The following is a 27,254-nucleotide window of genomic DNA, read 5'->3' on the forward strand; positions in this document are numbered from 1 at the left end:
TTTATTCCTACTGTAAACATGTTTATCTCGACTGTAAACATGTATATTTGTGCTGTAAACATATTTATTTCTACTGTAAACATGTTTATTCCTGTTGTAACCATGTTTTTTTCTGCTGTAAACATGTTTATTCCTGCTGTAACCATGTTTATTCGTGCTGTAACCATGTTTATTCCTGCTGTAAACATGTTTATTTCTGCTGTAAACATGTATATTTGTGCTGTAAACATATTTATTTCTACTGTAAACACGTTTATTCCTGTTGTAACCATGTTTTTTTCTGCTGTAAACACGTTTATTCCTGCTGTAACCATGTTTATTCCTGCTGTAAACATGTTTATTTCTGCTGTAAACATGTATATTTGTGCTGTAAACATATTTATTTCTACTATAAACACGTTTATTCCTGTTGTAACCATGTTTTTTTCTGCTGTAAACACGTTTATTCCTGCTGTAACCATGTTTATTCCTGCTGTAAACATGTTTATTTCTGCTGTAAACATGTATATTTGTGCTGTAAAAATATTTATTTCTACTGTAAACATGTTTATTTGTGCTGTAAACATATTTATTTCTGCTGTAAACATGTTTGTTTCTACTGTAAACATGTTTATTCCTGCTGTAAACATGTTTATTTCTACTGTGAACCTGTTTATTTCTACTGTAAAGATGTTTGTTTCTGCTGTAAACATGTTTTTTTCTGTTGTAAACCTGATTATTTCTGCTGTAAACATGTTTATTTCTACTGTAAACATGTTTATTTCTGCTGTAAACATGTTTATTTCTGCTGTAAAATGTTTATTCCTGCTGTAAACAAGTTTATTTCTGCTGTAAACATGTTTGTTTCTGTTGTAAACATGTTTATTTCTGCTGTAAACATGTTTATCTCGACTGTAAACATGTTTATTCCTGCTGTAAACATGTTTATTTCTGCTGTGAACCTGTTTATTTCTACTGTAAAGATGTTTGTTTCTGCTGTAAACATGTTTTTTTCTGTTGTAAACCTGATTATTTCTGCTGTAAACATGTTTATTTCTACTGTAAACATGTTTATTTCTGCTGTAAACATGTTTATTTCTGCTGTAAAATGTTTATTCCTGCTGTAAACAAGTTTATTTCTGCTGTAAACATGTTTGTTTCTGTTGTAAACATGTTTATTTCTGTTGTAAACCTGATCATTTCTGCTGTAAACATGTTTATTCCTACTGTAAACATGTTTATTTCTACTGTAAACATGTTTATTCCTACTGTAAACATGTTTATCTCGACTGTAAACATGTATATTTGTGCTGTAAACATATTTATTTCTACTGTAAACATGTTTATTCCTGTTGTAACCATGTTTTTTTCTGCTGTAAACATGTTTATTCCTGCTGTAACCATGTTTATTCGTGCTGTAACCATGTTTATTCCTGCTGTAAACATGTTTATTTCTGCTGTAAACATGTATATTTGTGCTGTAAACATATTTATTTCTACTGTAAACACGTTTATTCCTGTTGTAACCATGTTTTTTTCTGCTGTAAACACGTTTATTCCTGCTGTAACCATGTTTATTCCTGCTGTAAACATGTTTATTTCTGCTGTAAACATGTATATTTGTGCTGTAAACATATTTATTTCTACTATAAACACGTTTATTCCTGTTGTAACCATGTTTTTTTCTGCTGTAAACACGTTTATTCCTGCTGTAACCATGTTTATTCCTGCTGTAAACATGTTTATTTCTGCTGTAAACATGTATATTTGTGCTGTAAAAATATTTATTTCTACTGTAAACATGTTTATTTGTGCTGTAAACATATTTATTTCTGCTGTAAACATGTTTGTTTCTACTGTAAACATGTTTATTCCTGCTGTAAACATGTTTATTTCTACTGTGAACCTGTTTATTTCTACTGTAAAGATGTTTGTTTCTGCTGTAAACATGTTTTTTTCTGTTGTAAACCTGATTATTTCTGCTGTAAACATGTTTATTTCTACTGTAAACATGTTTATTTCTGCTGTAAACATGTTTATTTCTGCTGTAAAATGTTTATTCCTGCTGTAAACAAGTTTATTTCTGCTGTAAACATGTTTGTTTCTGTTGTAAACATGTTTATTTCTGCTGTAAACATGTTTATCTCGACTGTAAACATGTTTATTCCTGCTGTAAACATGTTTATTTCTGCTGTGAACCTGTTTATTTCTACTGTAAAAATGTTTGTTTCTGCTGTAAACATGTTTTTTTCTGTTGTAAACCTGATCATTTCTGCTGTAAACATGTTTATTCCTACTGTAAACATGTTTATTTCTGCTGTAAACATGTTTATTCCTACTGTAAACATGTTTATCTCGACTGTAAACATGTTTATTCCTGCTGTAAACATGTTTATTTCTGCTGTGAACCTGTTTATTTCTACTGTAAAGATGTTTGTTTCTGCTGTAAACATGTTTTTTTCTGTTGTAAACCTGATCATTTCTGCTGTAAACATGTTTATTCCTACTGTAAACATGTTTATTTCTGCTGTAAACATGTTTATTCCTACTGTAAACATGTTTATCTCGACTGTAAACATGTTTATTCCTGCTGTAAACATGTTTATTTCTGCTGTGAACCTGTTTATTTCTACTGTAAAGATGTTTGTTTCTGCTGTAAACATGTTTTTTTCTGTTGTAAACCTGATCATTTCTGCTGTAAACATGTTTATTCCTACTGTAAACATGTTTATTTCTGCTGTAAACATGTTTATTCCTACTGTAAACATGTTTATTTCTGCTGTAAACATGTTTATTTCTGCTGTAAACATGTATATTTGTGCTGTAAACATATTTATTTCTACTGTAAACATGTTTATTCCTGTTGTAACCATGTTTTTTTCTGCTGTAAACATGTTTATTCCTGCTGTAACCATGTTTATTCGTGCTGTAACCATGTTTATTCCTGCTGTAAACATGTTTATTTCTGCTGTAAACATGTATATTTGTGCTGTAAACATATTTATTTCTACTGTAAACATGTTTATTCCTGTTGTAACCATGTTTTTTTCTGCTGTAAACACGTTTATTCCTGCTGTAAACATGTTTATTTCTGCTGTAAACATGTTTATTTCTGCTGTGAAGTTGGTCTTTTTAACATGGGAGTCTATGGGGAATCGCTCTGTTTTGCAGCCCCTAGTGGAAGAAGGGGGAACTGCAGTTTTATGCACTTCTGCACAGGCTTCACCTTTAACCGCCGCAGGTTGGCGTTCTGAATGCATCATGTCTGACATGAGGTCCCCGCCATGTGGTTGTCCACACTGAAGGGCTGCAGAGAGAATCTCTAAGGTGGCTTTTAAAGATGCATTCTGCATCAGAACCTCACATCTAGCAAACACTCCTTTACCAGATGATTTCCTGTGTAATATGTCCTCATGCATAAAACCTTAGAACTAAAGAAAATGATCTACTTTATATTTCCCGACCCTGTAATCATGCTCTGCTGTGTCTTTCACAACATGATAGCATGCAGTGTATGTTTTCCCCATCTAGCTCTGCAGCCAGACACTGCTTGTTGGGTAAATGAAAGTTTTTAACTTAACTATGATTGTTTGTTGATAATGATCAGTTTCAAATATAGCAAGACATGGTACAGAAGGTATGTCCCTGTCATTGCTCTATATGTGCCATGTCTGCTCACGCCCTGCAGTCACATGCACTTCCACGGTGCTCATCATAAACAACTGGCCATTTACAAGGACTTGGGATTCAGCATTTTATGAATTCAGGTTGGGGCACCTATGTGCTTTAAGAAAACTTTGTAAATCTGAAATATATTTTTTTCAAAAACATTTGCTTGGGGCAAAAATGAGACACCATGACCCTGAAAATACACGGAAGTTAGTTGTGTATGCAGAAAGCAAGTATTCTCCATGGACTTCACAAAGTCCTTAACTTCCACTCATAAAAAATGAAGTGTGACCAGAAACCAACAAATGATACAGAAGTTATCAGAAAAAAGGTAAAAATCTCACCTGAAGTTAGTTCGTTATACCAGCTGCCGTTGTGGCAAACAGTGGAGAAAAACCACGATGTTCCACCGCTGCCCGGCTTTCACCAACTGTCTCACACCACCATGTTTATTTTAATGTGATATCACTTTCATGCACTTAGGGCTTAACCAGCTGCAAGGTCGTCACCCAAACGTCACACCTGTATTTGGTGTGAAGGTATTTGAAACAGCCTGAGATCTGTGTTTGAGGTGTAGTACCTCTTTGATCTGCTTGAGAATTCAGCATATCCAAAACGACGTGGCCTTTCTCAGCAAACGGACTCTTATCCAATCCAGCAAGGCTGATGTGAAAGTGATCTTATGCTTACAATGGCTCATTCCTGCCAGAAGCGAGTTGCACTGATGCAAACGGGGTGTAACAGAAGCATGAAATACAGTTTCAAGATGACTCTTGGTACAGGTTTCGTTTCGATCGCCACCTGAGATGGGAACATCTGGATTAAACTACTGCATTTATATGTTTATCCAGCTTTAGGTCAGCATCAGTTTTCACAGCTGAATCTGTGTTAAGAGGCTTCTCTGTTATTATTCTGTTATTATCATGATAAAATAAGCCATAACTCATTGTACCACGGGGCAAGTTTATGCAGACCAGGTGCTGCTGATTAAAAATGAAAACGAGGGTTGTGGGCACTGTTCGTGATGAATGATGTACTTTCAGCCTCTGATTAGGAAAAATGCTCAGTTTCAGTTCATGAAAAGCTCAGATTACTTTTTGATTCATTGCCATGACCTAATTAAGAGAAAAAAAATCCCATTTCATTAATTATATTTCATCTAGAATGCATGGTTCTAACTTTTAATTCCAATGGTTATTTGTTTTGCCCCAAAGCCAGCAAGGCTTACAGCCTGTCAGGCAAACAAACAACCTGCCTGCTTCATGTCACTGCCCAGGAGGAAGCTGTTCCCAGTCAGGGTTAAAACTTCCCCTACATAAGTCTCACACTGCTCAGCTGCAGCCGCCACAGTGTTACAGACTTCTACTGTAACATAATTCAGACCGCTTGACACTTCAGATGCTGGTTTCAACACAAGCGCTGGTACAAAACAAAACGTGTGGAAGTCAGTGTGAATCCAGCACACATCGGATATAACTGACCATATGGCATTTGTAGCCAAGATCCAGACCGATCCAGTCCGATTGGAGACTCGGCTCAGTTTTAGAGGGGTGTATCCATTCAAACTGAGATCGTGTTCACGCTGCACTTTGGTCAAACGAGTCAAACCATTAGAATAATATTTCCCCATTCCCACCAAAGGTGGTGCTGCACTAGTATTTAGCAAAAGAGAGGACAAGACCAGTTAAACATGGAGACCAAACTATGGCTGTTTTGGGTTTTTATTGTGTCTTATGCAATTATACTGCAGAATGGACGCAGTATGAACACCAGACGAGGCAGAGGACTCTTAACACCATCGCTATGGATTTATCCACAATGCAATGCTACACCAAATGGAGGAAGGGACTGTTTTTGTAGTCCACTTCCTGTATTTGGTCCGCTTGAAAAGGACCGAGACCTGCGTCTGAATCTGCTTCTTTGGTGTGAATCAGAAGTCTTTAGTTTAGATGCATTCATATTTCCCCAAACGAAGACGAGTTTCTGAGCAAACAGACTAGAATTTGAATCAAAAAGGCTGATGTGAATGCACCCTAAAAGCATTTCCTGCAGCTCACCGTGCTGGAGAAAAGCCACTGTTGCATCATAACAACATGGATGTTTTTCAAATGGGTTTTGGGAAAAACATGTTTCTGATTCATAGATGCAGAAAGTTCTGCATCAATTCACAAATCTCAACATGTATTTTCTAGCCAAAGAGCAGAAGCATGGGTGTCAAACTTCGGTGCTCAGGTGCCGCCATCCTGCAGATTTTTGTTGTTTGCCTGCTCCAACACACCAAACTGAAACTGACATTGTGAAGAAGTTGACTAGAAGCCGTTGCATCCATTTGATTTGAATCAGGTATGTTGGAGCAGAGGAACAGCACAAACCTGCCGAATAGCAACTCTCTAGGACTAGAGTTTGACTCTCCTGGGCTGAGGATCATGGGCCTCATTCATAAAGCTGTTGCATGCACAAAACCTGGCGTACGCCAACTATAGTCAACATTTGGGATTTTATAAAAACACGATTTGGCTGTACGCACAACATCTGTAGAAACGGTGACACCAACCGCAGAAAATAAAACCAAAGAAATGGTTTCACACAGAATGTTGTACACTAACAGCATTTGCAAAGATTAAGAAAATGTATTTTTGATATTTTTACTCCACTACAAAAGAAATCTATATTTACATCAGATATGTAATAAAAACGACAACCACTAAAATCTGTTCTGAAACGAAGCAGTTCTACATGTTATAAAAGCCAGATCACACAATAAGTCATACAGAAGCTGCCATACCAATAAAGATGTATATGAATATTTACAATTGAAATGACGTGGTAGCCATCATCAGGCTGATCAGGTGTTTCCTCCACCTGCAGATACAGAACACGAAGGGATGGTTGGATATAAAATGCTCCCCAATGCGTAAAGGTGCACAGTGGCTTATCTGTCCCTGTTGGTGAACATGGAGCATGGAGACTCTGGACTCGAGCCCGGCACCTTCCAAAGGGAAGGAGTGATTGACAGGTCAAGTCTGGTCACGCCTGTTCTCAGTCCAGAGTGCAGAGCAACAGAACTGTGTTCACCACAGCCAGACACGCCGTAGTGTAGCTGCCATCGGGCAGATGAAGTGCAGGCGGAGGTGCCGCGACACACCTTTGCAGGTGTGTAAAAGGTGCACTTGTCACGTTCACCTGAGACAAATGCTGTTGTACCCGATCTCAAAATCATCCCTTCATGTTGGAACCAAACGGTGCTGGAGTCAGAGACGTCTCGTGTGTCTGGATGTTCATTTTATAATGAGAAACAATGAAATAAACCACCTGCAGCATCATCCGGGGTCTCTGGCGCATTTGTGAAGTTGTTCATTCTTCATGCTGGCTTCTGATCTGTGGGACACCACCCATCCTGCTTCCTGGTGAACATCCTCCTCCTGTGGACAGCGATACACATTCCCCTGATATCTGACCATTTTATTTTTTCTTTCTGGATAAGTCCAGTTGTCTGATGAGACGCATTGACAGCATCTGTCACCTGCTGAGGCGCCTCTGTCTTTCTGGCTGTGGTGATGTCCATCCCATGTCTACCAAGTTAAATATTTTTACATTTTATAACCTTATCTATCAGAATTTCTACCTCACATTCTGGAACATTCCAGATGAAGAAGGATGAAAACACACTGATGTAGTTGTCCCCAGCCAGAGAACCACTAAACAAGTGACATGAAGCTTGTCTCTACAAAAGGGATGAGGAGGATTACAAACTCCATCCTAAGTTTTCATCACCCAGGATCTGCAAACTGTTGGCTGGCTAAAATATGCAGAAAACGGCACATGATCCAAAAATCAAGTTGCAGAAATTACCTTACAACACATAACAAATAGCAGATGAAGCTCCCAATAACCTTGATTCAGGTACGTCATGTATGTGTCCACGTTAGCAGGGAGGAAAAGGGAAAACAGTGAAAACTGTGCTATGACTGCAGAACCTGTCAGGATGCCAGGAATGTGTCCCAAAAGGACAAGGCCAGCCTGGATGGACTATGTGTCTCGGCTGACCAGGAGGAACACCTCCGAGTCCACCTGGATCTCAAAGCCTTCCTCCCTGCTTCGGCTGCTGCCTCAGTGATTTCCCACTGTTTTCATAAGTCATGGAGCTAAAGAACGAAATGATACCCTGTCCAATCAGCTGCCACTGATCTCTACATGAAGCTCCACACAGTGGTGAACAGTTGAAAAACTGACGAAACAATAGTACAAAGTGGTTTTGATTAAAAGATTGATGAATGTGCTAACTGCTTGATTTTCCCCAGATCCAGTAGCTGCATGTGGAAGAGAGAACCTGAAAGAGGACGCGGGAAGTAAGGAGCAATCAGAGAAAGACAAAGAGTGAACAAGAACAAGTGAGTGAGAGGTAAGGACTGAGGTGGAGAGAACAAAAGAGCTGGCGCACGGCAGTGACAGCGGAGAGCTGAAATGTTTCACTTCAGATTGACACTTCAGTGAGGGCGAGCGAGGTATGGCGACATGCCGGGGGGCGGGGGGGGAGTTTTAAAGCAGTATCCTTAGGTGAAGCACAGAGTCAAGTGTGCCTTGCGGTCGTTAGTGTGGAAATGAATGGTTGACGCTGCTTGAAAAACAGTTACTATGACAACCAGCTCTTTTCTCCATTTCTCTTGAACGCCCCCCCCACCTCCCACTGCCACCACTCCACCCCTACCTACCTTGTCTCTCACACACATATGCACATGTACGACACGGACACACACAGGTGAACAGGTACTTATAAATGTCAGAGCGGCAGCAGCAACACAGTGCCGGTGAGGAGAGGAAACTGGCTAGACGGCTTCATCTAAAGCACGACTGCTCCATTACAGACGGTCTCATGCCGGATGTGAAGGAAGGATTCAGAAAGTGAAAAATTAGAGCAAAAGGCATGCACTTTCTCTTTGTTCATGTGCAGGTTTTCTCTGATACTTCAGTTTACCCCCACAGTCCAACAGACATGCACGTGGACTTAACTGCTTCTTGGAATAAGATGCCGAGGACACACTAGAACAGTAATGCTAGCATGTGGCATAGCAACATGGCGGGAAGAAACTCAGCTAAAACACTCTCCAAGCATCCAAACCAAACCCATTTAAAACACCCAGCTGGTATATGGGAATGTAAGAAAGCATGAGAACATCAGTGTCCACTTCCACGTCTGCTCATTTCTCCACACAAACAAGGCGTCATCTGAAAGCAGAGACTCTGCTGGTTACAAAGACGTCTGTCTCGTCTCTGTGGGAACCTTTTCTGGATCCTTATGGTGTTTCTAAAGACCCCTTTATGTTTTACGCTGAACACAGATGCAGCACTACAGACTCCACTATGTAATTTGGTTGGATTTCAGGGCGTCTATGAATGTACACACTGACCAGCCTACTAGAGCAGTACCACAAGAACCAGTGGTGGCAGTGTTATGCAGACATGTGATCTGCGTAAGGAGCAAGAAAGAAAGAAGTTACTGTGTATTTACTGGCAGCACTGACCGACGCCATTAACTGCGCTTTTTCGTCTTAATGTCTGTTTCTCAGAATGTCCATCATCATCATCATCATTACCTTGTTTGGCATCATCTGAAACTGACTTCAGAACTCTGAGGTGAACTCTGAACTCTCCGCTGCCTCCTGGTGGATGTTTTAGATATGCACCATCCTTATGTGAGGAAACATTAAAGTACGAGGCCAGCGACATTTGAATCCGATGTGCCTATAGATAGATTGATAGATAGATAGATTGATAGATAGATAGATAGATAGATAGATAGATAGATAGATAGATAGATAGATAGATAGATAGATAGATAGATAGATAGATCGATAGATAGATAGATAGATAGATACTTTACTCACCCCCAAGGGGAAATTCCAGAACATAAATGGACATAAAGAGAGGAAAATGGGCCAAAGGGGGAATTTTGGGTCCATCCCTTAATTCTCTGCTCAGCTACACATTGTACCATTCACTGTTGCACAGTTCCCCATCAGACATTACTTTATTCATTCCTAGGATTACTTTATTTATTCCTAAAACTGGGGAAATTGTGTTACCAGGGGTGTCAAACTCCAGTCCTCGAGGGCCGGTATCCGGCAGGTTTTTCTTGTTTCCTTCCACCAACCAAGCTGATTCAAATCAAATGGATCCAGCAGCTTCTTGTCAACCTATTTATGTATGTCGGTCAGGGGTGTTGGAGCATGGAGACAACAAAGACCTGCAGGAAACCGGCCCTTGAGGACTGGAGTTTGACACCTGTGATCTAGACCTTTGACTGGTTGTGTATTTTAGGTATGTGTTTTCAGACAGGAGGCGGGAAAAAAGGCTTCACCAGGAAGCGTTTCAGTGCTGATTGTGGTTGTCTCTGTGGTTTCTGTGTTGGCCTTGTGATCAGGGCTATACTGTAGGTCACATCCGGGGCAGATGACTGGTTTTTACCTGTCAACAGCTTGCTGAGGCGAAAGCTTTGTATTGAGCAGCAGTAGACAATGGATGGATAGAAAATGCTGCCCAACATTTAGTCAGTTCATGTAAAAGTGCTTTCTTGTTTTTGTCAGACGGGACAATAAAACGTTTCCATCGCTGAAATACAGCAGCAACAACAAAATGCTGCGTCAGCAGATCAGAACCAACTGCATCAGCTCTGTGATCACAGTAATGTACATATATTACTTAGTAGAAACAGCACTAGCTCTTTTTTACCGTCTGTACAGCAATGTCATTATTTTTAGTCACACAGGTTGTGAAAGCAAACAGACAAAAAGTGCAAGAAGACTGACTGCATGTCAGAAGCTGTGGACATCGCTCAACCCCATTGTTATATTTATATATATATATATATATATATATATATATATATATATATATATATATATATATATATATATATATATATATATATAATATGAAAAGAAACTTTACCTCTGGACACTGGAATGTCCCAGAAATCTGATCAGTGTTAGACACCAGTTTGATAAAGAAGATATTTTAGTATCAAATGAGCATACGGTACATTAAGCTGACTAAACTTTATAGGTTGTCCTTTAAATTGCTTTAGTTCTTCACATAGAAATATAGAAAAGAACCGACTATTCATGGCAACCTAACGATGGTGGACAGTTTCGTAATGCTCTTATTGTTGTGTATAAGACTTCAGACTGAATGAGGGAATGGTGAAATACTTCAACACCTTCAGAGGCTGATTTTTCTTTTTCTTTTGGGATTTAGATGGAGTATGATCTCAATGTCAATGGTACAATTTTATTACTTTATATTAGAAGCAAGAATGTGCTTTATTGGTTTGTAACAATAAATTTTTGAGTTTAAACTAAAATTTTCTTGAAGCTTCACATAGATCCTAATTCTATGATCACGGGATCATACTTTACCATCCTGCATGTAGTAACTGACCAGTCACTTTCAGGGTGGTTATTAAGGTAAAATCTGGTGAGATCATTGTGTCATTAATTCAAGTAAACAAACCTAGATTTTTTCACTAATAAATATGAATTATGATTACCTGTTAAGGACTATATATATATATATATATATATATATATATATATATATATATATATATATATATACATACATATATATATATATATATATATATATATATATATATATATATATATATATATATATATATATATATATATATATATATATATATATATATGGGCGCCGATCACTTGGGCCCATCTGGGGCCCACTTAGGGCATACACCAGCAGTTTGGACATTAAACAAAATGTACATAAAACCCATGTAGTTACACAACAGCATCTTGTGTATTGCTATTGGTACCACTGGCTGAAATATGTTAGAAATTTCATTTCACAGTGTATCATTCACAGTTTGACAATATTGCGGTGGGGAAGGGGGTCACTCTGGAACACTCTGGGCCCAGGGACCTGTGCACTTTTAATCCAGCCGTGCCAAAGGGGCACATGGTTTTTCTCTGAGGTCCGGTCCCAAGCCCAGATAAATGCAAAGGGTTTCCTCAAGAAGGAGGAATCGCCTGTGTGATGATTTGCTGCGGTGACTCCTACAAGCCAAAAAGGAACAACAACCTCCATCTGGCATGTCTGAGACTGTCAGGCTGAAGTTAATTTACCTGGATGTATTCAATGGGAAAAATCACAAATTGATAAGATTGGTAAGATCTTACAGCAGTGTTCCAGGTCTGTAGTGGCTATACTGTATGTTTAATTCTACTTACTCAAATATCGTCACATTATTCTAGTTGTATCATAGAAAGCATTATTGAAAGGTCTCTGACATGATGCTAAGACTGGCTGTGTTTTGCAGAGGCACATGTGATGGACAGATTTTAGACCCAAGGGAAGTTCAGGCTTGTCTCCATCAACACCAATCAGTATCAATACATGAATTCCCTTAGCTTGTAGTTTCAACATTAAATTGTATAATATTTTAAAAGTGTGCGTGTGTGTGCGCGTGTGTGTGTGCGTGTGTGTGTGTGTATTTTTGTGTGCATGTGCTCTGACAAGATGGCCTTAATGAGCTGAGTCTGTGAATGACACAGCACTGAAATCAATAGTAGAATTAACACATTGACATGTTAGACTCATTTGCTTTCCTGACATTTCCCTCCATGCAATTAAGCTGCTCAGATATGCAAGTCAGATCTGATTAATGCTCACTGGCCAGCTGCTCTCTGCTCAGTTCTGCAATCAGAGGAAGAAATCACAAATCTGCAGCCCAGGCTTCCTGATGTCGGGTTGGCTGATCCTGTCTGGGTGGCTGATCCTGACTGGAATTTCTTATCCTGTCTGGAATGGTCTGATCCTGACTGGATTGGTCTGATCCTGTCTGGATTGGTCTGATCCTGTCTGGATGGCTGATCCTGACTGGAATTTCTTATCCTGTCTGGAATGGTCTGATCCTGACTGGAATGGTCTGATCCTGTCTGGATGGCTGATCCTGACTGGAATTTCTGATCCTGTCTGGAATGGTCTGATCCTGACTGGAATTTCTTATCCTGTCTGGAATGGTCTGATCCTGTCAGGAATGGTCTGATCCTGACTGGAATGGCTGATCCTGACTGGAATGGCTGATCCTGTCTGGATGGCTGATCCTGACTGGAATTTCTGATCCTGTCTGGAATGGTCTGATCCTGACTGGAATGGTCTGATCCTGACTGGAATTTCTGATCCTGTCTGGAATGGTCTGATCCTGTCTGGAATGGCTGATCCTGACTGGAATTTCTGATCCTGTCTGGAATGGTCTGATCCTGTCTGGAATGGTCTGATCCTGACTGGAATGGTCTGATCCTGACTGGAATGGTCTGATCCTGACTGGAATGGCTGATCCTGACTGGAATGGTCTGATCCTGACTGGATGGCTGATCCTGACTGGAATTTCTTATCCTGTCTGGAATGGTCTGATCCTGACTGGAATGGCTGATCCTGTCTGGAATGGTCTGATCCTGACTGGAATGGTCTGATCCTGACTGGAATGGCTGATCCTGTCAGGAATGGTCTGATCCTGTCTGGAATGGCTGATCCTGACTGGAATGGCTGATCCTGTCAGGAATGGTCTGATCCTGTCTGGAATGGCTGATCCTGTCTGGAATGGTCTGATCCTGACTGGAATGGTCTGATCCTGACTGGAATGGCTGATCCTGTCAGGAATGGTCTGATCCTGTCTGGAATGGCTGATCCTGACTGGAATGGTCTGATCCTGACTGGAATGGTCTGATCCTGTCTGGAATGGTCTGATCCTGACTGGAATGGTCTGATCCTGACTGGAATGGTCTGATCCTGTCTGGGTGGCTGATCCTGTCTGGAATGGTCTGATCCTGTCTGGAATGGTCTGATCCTGACTGGAATGGCTGATCCTGTCAGGAATGGTCTGATCCTGTCTGGAATGGCTGATCCTGACTGGAATGGTCTGATCCTGTCTGGAATGGCTGATCCTGTCTGGGTGGCTGATCCTGTCTGGAATGGCTGATGCTGTCTGCGTTTCTGATCCTGACTGGGATGGCTGACTGTGTGTGTCTGTGTGTGTGTTGGTGTGTGTGTGTGTGTGTGTGTGTGTAGGGGGGGGGGGGGGGGGGGGGGGGGGGGGGGGGGGGGGGGTAATGCTATTATTAGACTAAATTATAACAATATTGATACTTTTGTGCCTTTTACTAATGTGATCATTAGCGGTGCATTTGTGCATTTCTGTCTAGTAGGAATGAAAACCAGCATGAGCAGGTCGGTACAGTCACATTCTTCCAGGATAAAAGTTATGTTTTACCTTTCATGATAACAACAGCTTCTGGTTTACTGTACTGACTAACAACAGTGCAGCAAATGAACATTAGCTTGACTGGGTTTAATGAAACATGAAAACTATTTGAGACTGGGAAGGAGGAAGAAGAACCTGAAACAGATTGAGAAGATTTAAAAGTCATAGGAGTTCACGCTGTGATGTAATGGCTGGCTGAAGAGTGCAAGTCTGGCAGCAGTCTGCGTATGAGTTGGACAGGTGGTTGAACCACCTTGTGATTGTCACAGTGGGGGGTGCTTTGGGATGAATGTGAAGGCTTTTTGGGAGACAGCCTGAAGGCTTTCTGGAGCCTCGTGAGAGCACATATGGGCCCAGCTGGAAAACGTCTGGCCTGTGAGCAGCTCCAGTGATCTCGACGTGTTTCTACTTGGCCCAGTAACTGGTTCATTCTACCATGAATGACCCTTTTCAACTTTCAACACCTTCTTCCTCTAATCCAAACGCCCCCTATCCCTCTCTCCCTCGTGCTATGCCACTTGGCACAATCCTGTATGATTTGTGGCTGTGCAAACAATTGACTAAATGTACCCCAGTCCAAATCCAGGATTACATCCTGCTGTTTCAATATTTGGGTGCTTCTCTTTAGTCACGGCTTGGCCAAAAAAAGGGGGGTCACCACTGAAAGCCAATGAAAGGCTGGAAAGGCCTTAAGAACAATACCTGTGGTATGGCTGCTTGAATGAACGGCTCACAGGCCAAATTCTCTTCTGATATGAAGTAAAAGTGGTTTCTTGTAACTAGTAAGTAAGAAGTATATTGAATGTCTTACAAGTTTTTTTTAACTGGAATGGCAGATTATTCCAACAATTTCTTGAACAATATATTGATATTTGATTTTTTTGGTTTGGGTCCTAATTTGGCAAAGCTGTACCAAAGCAGAAGCATAGAAAATGCAGTAAGCAGAAGCATAAATATTGTAGAAGCTAAATTAAAAAAAAAAAAAAAAAAAAAAACAGAAAAAAAGAGCTTATCAAAGCTGTTTAAAATTTAAGGGGAAATAACAGACAGTAATGGATAACATGAAAAAAAAACATGATAGAAAAATATTGCTTAACCTTTCATAAGTATCTGCAATCAATCTCTGATAAGCAGCATTTTTCTAAGTTTGCGAAGATAACCAAATCCAGGCAAAGAATTTTATTTTTTTTTTTTACAAATCTATTCCTTCTGAGTTTTCAAAAATATATGAAACAAGATTCTTTCACCCTTTAGCCTGTTACCCTGAAATGGACAAAGCAGATCAGGAAATGAACAAATGAATACATGTTCTTTCACGGTCCATCCAGCTACATGGCTTAATAACAAACAGAACTGTTCATGCTCTAATAGATTTAGTTGAAAACATAACCGCGATAGAAAATAAAAAAAAAAAGATCATGCAATATAAGCATGTTAAGATTTAAAGAAAGTTTTGGATACTTCAGGGGTGTCAAACTCTAGCCCTCATGGATCCAACATTTTCCTGTTAAGTTCTCAGTCTTAGTCAGGTGTGTTGGAGCAAAGAACCTGCAGAATAGCAGTCTTCAAGCATTCGAGTTTGACACCTGTGCTGACCTTTTGATGGATAGAATTAGAGCAACAGCACACAACTGGATAAGTAGTGTTTAAAAGGCAGAAGACAAGACAAATCTAAAGAATAGGTCCCCCAGGGGCCCATAATGGGCCCACTGAGGTTTATGATATATGTTAATTTACATATATTAGTGATATATGTAAATTAACAAAAATTCATATTATATGCAGATGATACTCATTTATCAGTTATGGAGAGAAACCTGTGAATACTGTCCAAATGGAGCGAAACATGCTACAGAATAGTAAACTAAGACTGAATTTTCCATCTGACACTAACTGAAGTCAAATTTCTTGGGATAATAAACAAATTAAACTGGAAATGATATGATTTTGATCAAGTTAAAGGCATATTACACAGAGCCAAAAACCTTCTCAATCACGCTTCAGTATCCACCTTCTACTACACTCAAATCCTTCAACTACTGCGCGGAAATATGTAGGGATACATAGAACACTAGAAAAGCACTCCGAGATCGTGGACCTCTGCCAAGCATATTGTGATTAACATCCAACATAACTTCAAAGTGATCCAGAATCCAGGATCTCTTCTGGATCACCACCAAAATATAATCATTTGTTGCTTGTGAGAACCCAGATAATATCATATCCAGAAAATATCATCAAACTTTATAACTTTTTGAGTAATCTTGCTAACACACTACCAAACAAACAGACAAACTCCTGCGAAAACATAACCTCCTTGGCGGAGATAATTAAATGACCAAGTAAACAGAGTCCACAGAAATATGTAAACAAAAATATTGGACCCCCATGTCCACCCAGCGGAATGGAAACGAACAAACAGCACTTCTACTGAAAGCACACATCCCACAAATTCCAAACCAGTTTAATGTCGCTATGACGAAGATTCACTCAACCAGAGTCAAAAGAAGGCTGAATTTATGCATCACGTTTGAAAAACATCATTACATATTCTGTCTTACCTTTGCTGTTTTGGCTCCAAAACTTTAATCCACCGACATAAAACTGCATTCAGTAAAGCGACTACGTTTCCCACTGAGCTTTGGGAGTAGTTAGGCAGACAAAATCCCAATTTTGTGCCCGGTAACATCAGTTTGATTGGACGACAACAGGTGTCAGTTGATCAGTGTCACAAACATTTCCTGCTTTGTCATTTGGTCACATTTATGTGAACATGATGACATCAGCGTGATTCTACCGTATCACACAATTAGAAAGAGGGATCGGTCATACCGATCGGCCAGTCATCACCAATGTTACGCGCATTACACACGACCACTGCATACGATGACGTGGTAGTCAGTGGCGCCTGCTTTGTACCTTTTATTTAAAAACCAGAATCCGGGATCTCTTCCAGATCTCCACCAAAATGTCATCATTTGTTCCTCATGACACCCCCCAACATATCCCGAAGATTTAATCTAATAACTTTTAATCCATTTAATCCATAACTTTTTGGGTAATGTTGCTAACAGACAAACTCGGACAAAAACATAACCTCCTTGGCGAAGGTAATAAACAGGGGCAATATACATGTTAAGAAAATGCAACTGAAATTATAGGCAATACAGAGTTCAGACCCACTGAAAGTGCTTTAATGCAAAGAGCTAGATGATGTCGAGTTCATGAGGAAGCAGCAGCTAGTATCCAGGCTCGTTTCAGGAGGGAAAGCAGATGGTTTTCCCACATGGATGATGTTGAAGAATAAACCCAGTAAAAACAAAGTGAAAGCTTCATCCACTTGAGGTCGTTTATGGAACAATGTAAGCAAAGATATTAAATTAAATCATACAAAACAATAACTGCAATTTTTGGCACTTCCACAAAGGCTTCACTTTTAACTACTTGCCGATTGCCACTTGATCCAAATCCTTCAAACTTCAAAATGAAGCCACGCATCCAAAGCACAGACACACACACAATGCTTATTCTCAATTTAGGCACCTCTTCTGCCATAATGTTTATGTGTGTACCGTACTTTGGTGTGGCATGCTAGCTATGACTTGGACTATATGTTTTTCTCTTGATTTGATTTTTAAAGTATTTTGGGTGATTTAAATTGTGATTTCTCAGTATTGCAGATTTTTACTTTATTTTTTAAACACCAGATCATGTGAAAAAGTGGTACGATGACCAAGTTCACAGACAATATCACATGCCAGATTTTCCTAAATAAAAAAATCAACTGTGTCAGTTTTTTAGACTTATTCAGCAGCAATATATCTGAACCAGATGTTTGAATGTTTACTCTAGTTTCAAAAGCTTGAACTGCATATAAAAGTGCTGGTTTGAGTGCGTTGGTCTGCTGTTGTCATATGTTAGGCTATTAGCTTTGCATTTACCTCAGGATGGTGTCTTGCTAGGTGGGTACTAACGATAGTCATGTTACAACAGTATGCGGCATGTCCATTACAAAGTTTACAAACAGCTTTCAATATGTCCAGCTTTTCTTTTCTCTTCAAAACAAAAAAATTCATTTATCCAATTACCTCTAGTAGCTAGCGTAGCTAGCTGTGCACTCGTTCTCACTTTGTGACGTGATTCATGAACAAAGAGAGGTTGAGGGGGATGGACAGAGGGCAGTCGAGTTTGATAGACATATCACCATCCAGTCTACCAGAGCTGGTTAAAACGATTGAATGGTGTTTTTTTAGTTCTGTCTGTTCCACAAGCGACTCATTTTTATGTTAGAGCCAAGCGGCAACCTCCGTTAAAAGTAAAGCCTATGCGAAAGTGCATAAAATTGCAGTTCCCCCCTCATCCACTAGGGGCTCCAAAACAGAGCAAATCCCCATAAAAAAGGATCAACTTTACAGCAAAAATAAGCATGTTTACAGCCTGGTACAAAAATCAAATTTAGGTTTAATAGGTCAGGTTTACATTCATAAAAACAGTAGAGGGAGTGAATTTTTTTTCTAACTCCCCTATTTAAAAGTAATTTAGTCTAGCAATTTGGCATATTTAGGGGGATGTTGTTTTGATTGACAGGTACCCGATCTCTTGCTTCAAGTGAGAGGAATGTAGAAAACCACAGTTTTTAGCTGCTTAACAGCACAACTTAGCTTTAGCCCGCTTACCTTTATTAGGTGGTTAGCTCCTGTTAGCTCCGGGTTAGATCGGTTAGCGCTTAGCTACAGGCAACTTGGAGTTCGCTCGATGTCAATCATCCACCATGACGATCACAGCCCCCCTCTCAGCTCCACCTCTTTGCCCATATTTGTATTTTCCGGAAGAGACGACACGCATGCCCCTGCCCAGATGGCGATGGTAGGAACCGCCCACCGAGCTTCAATTTAGTTCTTCAGGAACCTATGGGTGACGTCACGGAGGCTCCGCCCATCTTTTAGAATACAGTCCATTGTTAGAGCATTTAATTTACTGCTGGCAATTTTCAAGCTAAAAGCTAGATTGTAAAAATGCTCCTGGAAAACATCTCCTACCCTATCCTTAAAGCAAACGTTTTGCGTCACATGGACGAGATGTCCACTGATCATTTCATTTTACACTTGGAAATAAGGCAAATAAACTTTTCCACAAAGTCACAGTTTATTTTATATAACAGTTTCTTTTAATCTCAGACCACATGTGAATTGGAGTCTGGGACAGACTGAAAGCCATTTGACAGACAAGCCAGAGGACTAATAGCTAATAGTTTCCTTCTCCTGAGAGGCTGAGCACAGCATTCAGCATCCCAACTGATCTGCACCTCCATCAGCGTGACAGCTCAGTGTATTATAAAGCCGTTTCTCTAATCTAGGCTTTCCCCTTCACCACTCCAGCCCCTCTCTCATCACAAAAATCAATATTTATAATTTTACAAGATCAGAACAAATCCGCTGCAATGCTGGTGTTATTAAAACAATAAAAACATAACAGAGACAGGCATTTGCTGGGAGCCCTGACTGGATTAAAGGTCTGTTTTTTTCTTATCTCTCTCTTCCTTCCTCTCCTCCCTCCTCCTCTCCCTGTAATTCCAACTTTCTCCTCCCAGCTGTACAATAAGCCTTGCTGGAAAATAGGTTATTTAGGCCCTGCTTCTAAATATCACTAGTGGGTTTTAAGTAATGACATGAATAAAAAGGAGTGCGCCGCATGATGGTGTTTGCACAGAAGTGCTCGATGGGCTCATGTCATCGACCTCCCAGGAAGAAGCAGGGAACCATGGGAGGGAGCAACTAATATAGAGCATCTATCTGGATGGGGCTTGCTAATATTTCCTCTGGAGACACAACTTTCCTGCAGCCGGAGTCTGATTGTATTTACAGCACGACACGTCTGGTCTCTCATATATCATCAGCATTGTGGGACCTTTCCTTTAGATTCTTTAGATAATTTCCTAACTGTTGAAGAAGAAGGAATGCAAGCAGATATTTCTTCATTCAGAGCAACATGCTAAATTAAAACGCCTGTGCTGGAGTTCACGGTTTTATTTGTGCAGTAGCATAATTTAAACTCAAATACAATATTTGGTAAAATGGGTTGAAATTAGGGATGGGGATTAAGGACTGGTGAAATGTAGCATCAGAATGATGCTGGCAGGCGCTAACTGCAGATACAACATGGTCATGAAGTAGTCGTTCACAGCAGGACTAAACCTCACAAACAGAAGTAAAACTATTCTTTTTCTAATGTTTTAACATAAATTACTGTCATGAAGTTTGGAAACACCAGCAACTTAAATCTATAGCAGGGGTGGGCAGCTCCGGTCCTCCTGCAAGCGTTGAGTTTCCCTCTAAAACACACACGACAGACTTAATTAGCTGACTTGTGCGGAACTTTACATCAAACTCTGCTCAAATCTGCTAATTCGCCATTGATTTGAGTCAGGTGTGTTGCAGCAGGGAAACTCCAAACTCTTGCATGACTGCGGCTTTGCAGGACCCCTGATCTACAGGATGCGCTTCCAGGAGAGGAGTGTTTGAATCAACGTATCTGCAGCATAAAGGCTACTGTTAAACCAGCAACCGTTAACCAGTGGTCAGTATCCTGATGAAGACTTTAACATTACAAGAACAATTTCTTCCAAAGTGATGAAGTTTAAACCAAGGTGTTGCATTAATTCTTGTAAAAGGTCCAGTTCTGTTCCCATACTTACATAAATGAGGATGTCCAATTCAAACATTGTCGAACAATGTTGCAATACAACGTTTATGGTGACATGGTTGTGAACACACTTCATCCACTAGTGGGCAGTATTGAGTTCAGCGCATAAAGATATTTATAACCATCTGAAAACTCCAAAAGAAGTCTGAGAATAAACCAAAGGGCACAATATTTCCTATTGTTGGAGAAAACATTCTCCCAATGAACGACAGACACTCAGATCAGTCAGAAGGTACAACGTTTTACTGGCTGCAAGGAGTTCACACAAGCCAACAGACCAAGTGACCCCAGCCTGTGGTGAACCAATAATCAACTTAGAATTACACCTTATATACTCTTCCTTCTCCTAACCTCACCTCTGGGAACATGATCATCACAGTTGTCGGTGTAGGACCCTCGAGTGAGGTTTATGAAGCCAATCTCCAGCTGGGGTTAATGTCCTTTGCAGATGTTTGCAGAACAGAGACACTTTGAAGTCGACACAAACTTCTCTATAATCATTATTCTGACCCTCTGTCCTCTACAGAGGCTCACAATATCCTACTTACAAGATTTTCCCAACACTTATAGTGCTCTAAGTAGTGCTCACACCATTTTCTAGGTGTGTCCGAATGTCCAGAGAGAAAAAAGTAGCGCACTCAACATTACCCACAATGCATTTTGTTGTGAGCATCGATGGTCACAAAATGGGTAAATATAGACCACAATGCATTGCAGGCAGGAGCTCAAAACGGTGCAAGTGAGACAAACGTCAAAGCAGGTTAAAAAAAAATATATATATATCATTCATTTATATCCTGAATTTGTTGAAGAGTTGGATAACAAAGAGAGAATAAAATACAACATAAGGAAATAAAACATTTTACAGGAATGATGTGTTCTGGTTGCCATAGTGACATCCAGCATTCACGTGAGAAAATAACAGTTTCATGTCTTAATCGCCACAAGAAAGAGTTCATTTTATGGTGTTGTGTGTAGTGTAGCGCTGTGTAGTAACTGAGGGGTTCGGGACTCATGTGGACCTTCAGACACAGATCGTTCAGGTGCTTTTCATTTGGCAGTCTGTGCATCATCTTCTTCGTGTTCCTCTTCTTCTTCTCTGGTTTGTTCTTTTTACTGCTTGTGTGTCAGGTATATAACTCAAAACTCCCTCCAGGATTTCAGGTGGTGTCTCTCCGTTTTCTCTGTAGTGTGATGGAAAGTTAAGCCTCCTGAAAACAGACCAAACTGCATATGTGACCTGTGCAGAAGATGGCCACAGCTGTCTGTCCATCTGTGTATCCGACTTCTGTGTCGATCAGAAATGAGCCTTAACAAGACTTTCACAGAGGAACCGGACGGATTGTGAACTCTGGCTTGATGAATGATGTCATGAGGAGCCTCCTGTATGTTTTACTTCTGTGAGACAGATTTTTTTTTTTCCACTTGTAAAATCAACCGTCAGCAGATGTATAAACTGTGTACACAAAAAATGGATGTTTGCACTTATATAAACAAATACAACAAGTATATCATGAAATGTGAATGAGGACGTCCTACAGAAAGAATTAATCAGAGCAAACATGAAGACTTTTACAGCATTTTAACACTTAACATTCATGTAAAAATGGAGGGAAAAGGGTCTAAATGTTTCTTTAGAAATGTGCTTTTATTTTTCCATCACTTTATTTTATATTCTCTCATTTTAAATGCTGATATTATAAAGAACGGCTGCTGAGATGTCAGGATGTGTGTCAGGATCATCAGGGGCCATGTTTATCAGGTGTCCCTCCAGTTTTAGTCCTAAATCTGTGACTTAGCTGGAATTAATCTGACTCTCAAATTTTAGAATTAAAGCTACTAATCATCGGTTTAAGGATCACTCCCACTCCTCCAGATGTTAAAGAACGCTCCAGAGGTTAAAGGTTAAAGGTTCCTGCACCGAGGCCAGAGAGACGTTCCAGCAGCAGGACGTTCTGGGTTGCTTGATGAGAAGCAGCTGATCAAACGAGATTAATCTAATTTCTGTTATGGATTAAAAAAAAAGGGAGTTGTCTCAGTTTTTGATTCATTACCTATATTTATATTAGAAATTGGTTGGTTATCTGATCTGTCTGATATTTCCATATTGTTGGATAAATGGTTCCATTCAGCGACTGGTCAGCTCTGCAGCCCCTCACGCTGCCGTAACCCCGCTCTGAGGCACATTCAGTCCTGCTGTCTGCTGTAAGTCTGAGTCAGACGCTCCAATAGTAACTTTTAAATGCAGCTTTTAGTGAGGAAGTCAAGTCTTTGTTGTTTTCAGGGGAAATTCGAACGTTGGTGAAAACAACACCGGGTTTATGAGACAAACCGTAGATTTTACAGACTTTTCTGACAGATGAGCCGATGTGCAGCTTCGTCATGCTTCATCTGAAGGTCTCTCCCTCCTGATCGTTCCCATGCGAGGCGTTCCTTCACCCACAGCGCAGATGCTGTCCTGTAGTCCATCTCTAACTGGACCATTCCCACTTTATCTCTCTATGAACCAAATAAAACATATTTCCTCTATTTTCCTTCCTCATCGATGCTTCTTCCAGGTTTAAATTCAGTAAATGGTGCATCTTCTTGCCTGTTGCTTTCATCATATCCATTTATTTATATTTTAAAAGGCATTTTTATGCAAATGAGGGTCTGCACTTATTTAAGGTTAAAATGTGTTTTCACTACATTTATACAACAGATTCATGTCTGAGCTCAGCTTGATGAATCAGTCTTTACACACGTCTAACATTCTCCATGAACATGCTTCATTATTTCTCAGCCATTGAAGAAACTGGAAACATTAACCCTTAAAACGCCACACTGTCATTTTCTCCTAAACCTTTACAGTTCACTCTCAGAAAAAGGCCAGAGAAACATGTTTCTTTTCATTTTTCTGTTTGTTTTAGAGAAGAATAACCAAAACAAATGTTTTTTTTTTTTTTTTAACAAATGATTGAAATATGAGGTAATATTAATGACAATGAAATGGTTGAAATGTGGAACAGTACTGTTACAACAAACCTTAGTTTGGGTTTTACACCCCCAAACTAATTTATAGAGATCCAAGTTTATTTCCATAATTTTATGAGGAAATTTATCTCAGTCACTGCAAGTTTACCTCTAATCAATGGTAGACCAGGACCTTTAAGGGGTATAAACCAGCATGAAGAAGCTGGATCCTTATAATCCCAGTCAGCATGGAGACATGATGTTTTCAGACTCTGCTGTCAGATTACCGTTTTTTTCAGACCAGAAAGCACTCTGGATTATAAAACGCAATATGGATGATCTATTTATAGCTAATCTATTTTGATACTCAAGGTAAACCAGGCACATTACACCATGGTTCATCATTGTGGATTTACCACATAGAGTCTCTGTATAAACACAACACGTTGTGGCTGGACTGTAAACCTCCTGGACGAGATGGAAATACCTGGAAAACTTCTGTAGAAGTTTGGAAGGGTAAACCATCCATCACAATTTAGCCTACAGAGTTCCACGCTGCCGTTCCTAAGACACTGATGATGATAGAAGTGATGGCGCTCGGCGAGATCTGCTGGAAATTTAAGGTTTAAATGAAAAGTATTTGAAACTTCTTACTTTTACCAGGAGCTCTTCGACATAACAAAGTTCCATTTTAAAACGATTCTCACATCCCATCAGTTTGTCTGTTTCTTGGCATCGCGGAGATTGAACCTGAATTTTGGGATGATGTTACAAACTGCTCGCTGACAGCGCCTGCCATCAGCGTGTCTGAGCCCAGGAACTGGCTTTTTCCCCCAGAATCATGTCTGATGTGCATACGCTGCTGCCTGAAGATCACTGTCATTCAGAATGAGGTTTCCAGCCTTCCTTTTAGCACAAACAGCTTCAACCTGCAGGTGACTTTAAAAGCCAAGCAAAAGTCAAAAGAAAGGAGAAAAATGCACAAGTTGTCACTACAGCAAAAACTCCAAAAGATTTTGGTGGTTTGGGTACGTGGGAGTATTTAGCGCAGTCATTTAGTTTTTAATTTGCTTGATTAAATTAAATTGAGGCTTTAATAACAAATGTGGTCTCAGTGGGACAGCTTGTCCAAAATTTCAGAGGCTTTCAACCTGTCTAATTATTATAACAATTCCGATATTAAATTGTGTTATTTGAAATATTAAGTCCCACATTTTCTCATTTTAGCCTCTTACATGGAGGGAAAGAAAAAAACAAAACATTTTGCAGGATATTCTTCCACTTCAGTGATGAGACGTTTTAATGAGGGGTGAAAATAGACTGGACTGAGTCCAGTGTTGGGCACATTATACTGGTTGTTTTGTGTGACCCCCTGAAAGCTCCTCTCCACCCTCTTTGGGTCTCAGACAGTTAAGGCTGTCATGTCAGTCCGAAACTTGTTATCTCCACAGGGAGACCTCGGCTAACAAGAACCTAACGACTTCCCTTAACAACAGGTCTCCATGGAGATAACCGGACATCACCCAGAAACCATGACTGCTGTGCCTGATGGCTGCTAGGACAATTTAAGGCCATTTCATGTCCACACAAACTCATGTGTCCAAAGTGTCTCTGGGTGGTGTGTTCCTGGTGGCAACACACATTCACATGAGCACGAATCTCTCCTCTCTTTTCCCTGAAGGGTAATAAGCAGGAATTTCGCTGTGCAGACAGCCACAATTGGGACTATTTGCACTGGCCTCTCTCAGCTAATCTGTCGGCTGATACTGAAGACTAATCTGTGGAAATGAATGGCACCATGTCCTCATGTTTCATGCTGTCATTTTCCCTTTTACTGTAATTGAAAGGTGTGAATGCGCTCAGCAGCCCAGAGTCATTGCTAAAGCCCAGAAAACTGAGTGTAAAATGCCGACACTCTATCAATGTCCACGGACAGATCAGTAACTAGAGGACAGCGCTATTTCAGAGCTGAGCTGTTGGTGAGGGGGCAAAGTGGGACTTGGCCTTCACAGGCTGCCTGGATGGATGATTGTTTTTGTTAGTGGCTCTGATGTCTCTTGACTTTTCATCTTCCTCATGGGTAATAATAGTTATGTTAAATCAGTGATGTCTGAGAAGATGGCACAATGCCCACCTGGAAAAGCCCAGTGGTCCATGTTACGGGTGCTTATCAGGACACTCATGCAAATCATTTTCTATACAATCACAAACTTGAATTTCTCGGCCAAATATCTTCAACAGAAAGCTTTATTTACAAATTGCTGTATTTGCAAACACTGTACTGAGGCCACATCATAACATCTCACATGGCAGCTCTGCAAGTAAGAACACCTTGCAGAATAAAAGATTTATTTATTTAGGTTTATTCTTTCTGTTTTATTTTGCCTTATTTTTAATCTGCAATCAAAATGGCTAAAGTTTTCATCCTCCTCCTATAGAGGGGCAGGGAGGGTGTCAATGCCCCCAACTCCCCTCCACCCCAGCTTTCATGTGCTTAAATTATACTTGTAAAACAAATCTTCTGTATGTCTAAAAGCCTCTCATAGCATTGAATTCAAAGATGTAGTCAGAAAAAAAACCAATAATCATCAGAAATATAATTTGTTGACCCTCAAAATCTTAGTTGCAGGCCTGTATCAAACACTGTTTGTCTCCACAGTGGCGTGTTTACGGACAAGTAGGAGATAATGTGTTGGCAAATTTCTCCAGGTGATGTTTTAAAACAAAAAGTTAAAGCTGAATTAAATGTGTAATGAATGAAACATCAACTCAAAAGCTGAACACTATGTAAAAAGTGCAACATCAACAAAAGCAGATGTATCAGGATGCAGCGTCATGCCCTCCGTTCCTGTCATTTAGCTCCTGACCTCTGACTGATGGAGGTCTATGGGAAAGCACATCCTTTAACACATCCAAACATTTAATGGAATTCACATGTCAACAACATGTGAATCACATTTGTATCACATGTTTGTGAACCACAAGTAAAGCACGGGTTTATGAACATGCGGGTAACATGTGAATCGCATGTTCATACGCACGTGAATACCACATGGTCCACATGTGCAAACGTATAGTTTTGGAACATTTACATTTAGGCCGCATGTGAAAAACATTTGAAGCACATGTAAAGAACATGTCCATGCACATGTGAATAACATATGAAGCACACGTTCATGCTCATGTAACAGCAGCCTAAGCAGGGAAGCCCAGACTTCCCTCTCCCCAGCCACATTTGCCAACTCTGCGGGGGGGATCCCGAGGCGTTCCCAGGCCAGCCGAGAGATATAATCCCTCCAGCGTGTCCTGGGTCTTCCCCGGGGTCTCCTCCCAGAGGGACGTGCCTGGAACACCTCACCAGGGAGGTCCAGGAGGCATCCTGACCAGATGCCCGAGCCACCTCAACTGGTTCCTCTCGATGCGGAGGAGCAGCGGCTCTACTCTGATCTCCTCCCGGATGACTGAGCTCCTCACCCTATCTCTAAGGGAGAGCCCGGCCAGCCTGCGGAGGAAACTCATTTCGCCCGCCTGTATACGAGATCTCCTTCTTTCGGTCACGACCCACAGCTCATGACCATAGGTGAGGGTAGGAACGTAGATCGACTGGTAAATGGAGAGCCTCGCCTTCTGGCTCAGCTCCTTCTTCACCACGACAGACCGGCGCAGAGTC

The sequence above is a fragment of the Telmatherina bonti genome (genome assembly GCF_933228915.1).
Source record: "Telmatherina bonti genome assembly, chromosome: 20".
Lineage (NCBI taxonomy): Eukaryota > Metazoa > Chordata > Actinopteri > Atheriniformes > Telmatherinidae > Telmatherina > Telmatherina bonti.